The sequence below is a fragment of the Ramularia collo-cygni genome (assembly GCF_900074925.1).
Source record: "Ramularia collo-cygni strain URUG2 genome assembly, contig: RCC_scaffold05, whole genome shotgun sequence".
NCBI lineage: Eukaryota > Fungi > Ascomycota > Dothideomycetes > Mycosphaerellales > Mycosphaerellaceae > Ramularia > Ramularia collo-cygni.
Genome location: NW_019716259.1, coordinates 165,228 through 169,316, shown reverse-complemented (window position 1 = coordinate 169,316; position 4,089 = coordinate 165,228).

The window sequence follows — 4,089 nt, the reverse complement described above, 5'->3', positions numbered from 1 at the left end:
GAAGGCTCTTCCTTCTCTAAATTACACTCGCTTACCCCGACTGTCCTAGATGCTTCTCTCTCTCTTCGTCCCTAGATTTCACTTTTTAACATATTCCCTACATTATCCGAGGTTACTATCTTGCTTATATACGCTAGTACAAACGTTCGGAGTCGCCCCTTATACGCTATATTAGTACTAAAGGTATAATCTCTATAGTAACCGTGCAATAATCGTACGATCGCACCGTATAATTCGAACCTTTATATACTACCGCGGTGTATAAAGCTATAAATAGGACCCTACTATCTCTACCCTCCCTCTATTCTTCGGTCTACGACTCGGCTACTACTACTATTATAGCTCCTATACGATCGCGATACCGTCTACGAACCCCGAAGCGCTTTATACGGAGGAACGATAGGTAATAAGAAGTAATAGAAGAAGCTATAGCCTCGAATATGTATAGAGCGTAATAATTTTAATTACGGCGAAACCCTACGTAACGATATTAAGTGCCCTTTCTACAAGCTCTATAATCTAACGCCGCTAGTTATAAGCAGCTCTAAGGGCTTTATATAGCGGGCTACGCAGCTGCTAGCACGCTAGCCTCGCCTTAACGGCGCCGGAATCCCTCCTAGAGTTACCCCTATAGAGATTACCTCTAATATAGAAACATCCGACGATAAGCTAGTTAGAACAGGCTAGAACTACGGCGATAATAATTACCTAAACAATACTAGTCTAAATAATAGGCGCTCGATAAATAAGCGCTAGCGGAAGATCGATACCGACTATATACGGAACCTACTAAAGACGGAGTACGACGCCGGTAACCTCCTAATTAGCCTTCGGCCTAAGGAACTAGCGGGAACGGCATCCGGCTCCTTTATATAGGTGAGGATAACTATTACTATTATTATTACTAGGTACACGATATTACCTAAGAACCCCGACAGGATACCGAAGTTTTAAAATAAGAAGAAGGGTATATATGTAGTTAGTTTGTTGCTAGCGACTTCGTCGTTCTAGACACTAGTATATAATCGCTAACTTTAATAGGGTAACCTTAAACTGTCTTAGTACCTAATTAGAAGTTCGATTATATAGCTGCTGTAATACAACTATTTAAGTATTTATTAGGTGTAAAGTTAGAGATCGATTACCCTAATAACACCCTTATATACATAATTAAGCAGTGTTGAATATTAGTCGGAGGTTCGCGGAATTTTAGAGGTGGAGTACAAGAGTAACTTGATCTTTAACTAGCTTACTGTCTCCGACAGGCAGTACTTAAAAGTAGGAACTAATGTCTTAATTGAGTTGATTATCTAGAGATGTGTCTCTATCTMCTAAGAAGAGATTTTACCCTATATAGAGTTATRTAACCTTGTGGCCACTTGGCTCTCTATTATGTTAGATGTACAGCTATTCTATAACTGCACTTTCTAACACTCCTACTTAGGATAGAATGGACTATATACATTTCCCYAGATCTTTTAAGATTCTATTAAGTGTAGAAAGGTGGTTCTATAGCCTARTAGTATAATTCCATCTTAGCTACTATCTTAGTGCAATTCCTTAACTTAGTATTATGTAATCGAAAATGTCCGTTCGGACATATTCGATTATATGCTTTTACTAAATTTTTAGAATGCTTATTATATGCTAAGATAATTTACATATGTCTGGAAGTTTAGACTAGTAAGAGGTTTAGTTAGGCTATCTACAACTATTTCTTTTATTAGAAGGTATTCTACATAGATCTTCTTTWGCTACTAAAGTCTTCTTATAAAGTTGTATGTAATATTAATGTGCTTTAACCTTTTATGAACATATGCATCCTTTATAAGGGTAAGGTAGGCTTAGTTATCCCTAAAGAGTTAAACTAGCCTAAGCTGTTTAGCTATGTCCTTTCCTRCTTTAATTGTTAGTTAAAAAGCAGATAATCTAATAAGCTTAGTTTAACCTATTTCTCTAAGCAATGCCGAAAGGAACTATAATTGTTTTGTATATGCATTTATTGCTATAAACTTAGCTTCTATTATAGAAGTTGCTACAGATTTCTGCTTCTTGCTTATCTATAAAATTAGGGYATTGYATAACTTRAAYAYATTTCCTAGGATAGAGATCCTRTCTAACTTGTCTATTRYAAAGTCTAAGTCTAAGTACCTAATTAAGCATCTAGATCCAGATCTTATAAAGGTTAATCTAAGGTTAGGAAATAATCTTAGGTACCTTAAGACTTTCTTTAAAGCTTTTAGGTGGGCTTTAGATAGATTACTTAAAAATGCACTTAGCTTTCTAATTGCAAAGGCAATGTCTGGTCTTATTATAATTATTAGCTACATCTATGTTCTAATTGTTATCTAGTATTCCTCCTTGCTATATCTCTTATTATTTAGGCCTAACTTAATAAGTCCCTTATAATTGTCTATTAGTAAGAGAGTTRGCTTTAAGGATTTTRACTTAATGCCTAGTTTCTAAAGACTTTCCTAAATGTAATAGCTTTAATCTAGTTTTAGGGTTCTAAGCTTCCTATTTCTTATAATGTTTATTCCTAGGATTCTAGATAGTTCTCTAAGATCCTTAATCTTAAAGATCTTTCTAAATTCCTTCTTAAACTAGTTTATAGAGTTTATTAATAGGGCAGCAATTAGAATATTATTAACATGTGTTATAACTATAAGATTCTTTCTATAATAGAAYATTAGATATAGGTTAACCTCTAACTAAACAAATCCTAAATCTTTGAGCTTTAAAACATAAAGCTGATTCTAGTCTCTAGCAGCTTGCTTTAATCTATATAGGCTTCTTAGGATTTTTAGGACTTAGCTAGGGGGAAGATCTACTCCTTTAGGTAGGGCTATAAAAATGTCTTCTTAGAGGTRACTRTTTRTAAAAGCACTATTAAYATCTATAAGATAGAGTTCCTAGTCTTCCTTATAGACTATAGCTATAAATGTTCTTAAGGTTTTATGTCTAAYAGTTAGTGCAAAAGTCTCCTTAAAGTTAATCCTATATTTCTATAAAAAACCCCTTGCTATAAGTCTTGCTTTTAACTTGTTAAGGGCACTACTTGCTAATCTTTTTATAGCAAAGACCCATTTTAAGGTTATAAGGTTTAATCCTTTTAGAGCAATAGTTGGTTCCTAGGTCTAGTTGCTTATAAGTAAATCTAGTTCCTTCTAGATTGCTTTTATCTATATTGCTCCCTATTCTTTATCTCCTACTACTTCCTTATAGGTAGCTAGAACTAGGATATTCTGCTAGTATGCAGTTTAGGTAGCTATTGCAGAGAAAGCAAGTTTATAGAAGATGTCTTGTATTTCTAGGTCCTAGCCTAGTTTAGAGATTATAGCTAATAGGGCCTATATAATCTCTATTACTTCTCTATTAGGATTCTGATCCTTTGGCCTCTCTTAGCTTATCTCCTAAAGGATTTTTAGTCCTTTAGATTTAGATTTAAATCCTTCTACATTACTTGTAGCTTTTCTCGTTCTTTGCTCTACCTAAGGTAGAGAATTAACTTAGTCCTTAATTTTCTAGAATTCCCCCACATTTGCTAGGGGAGGAGGAATCTAAACAAATGCTGTAGGGGCTGACTTTTTAGTTATAGGTTCCTAGATTAGAATGGGTTTAGGTCTTAGTACATTAGCTAGCCTTCTAAGTGGTTTTCTCTATAGTGCATTTAAGGAAAGATGCTTAGATTAAAACTTTAAATCCAAATTACCCCCCCTCTTTTCCTTAAAGAATACTACATTTAAGTGCTGTTTTACAGCTCTTATATCTGGATCCTAGAAAAGCTAGGATTTTAATGTTCCTTTAACATATCCTACAAATACTACATCCTTTCCTCTGTTTATAAGTTTATTACTCCTTACCTATCTAGGTTAGGATTTTAGGTCTATATATATAATAGCTTAGCACCCCTAAACTCTTAGATAATATATAGTTAGCTTAATTCCTGTAAATGCTTCTTTAGGTAATAGCTTAAAGCCTTTAACTTTAGGACTATTTAGCAGCCTGTTCCTTATTTTAAACTAGGCTGCTAGGGCTTTAGGCTAAAACTTAATTAGCATTCCTAATTCTTTAATTATTGCCCTTACT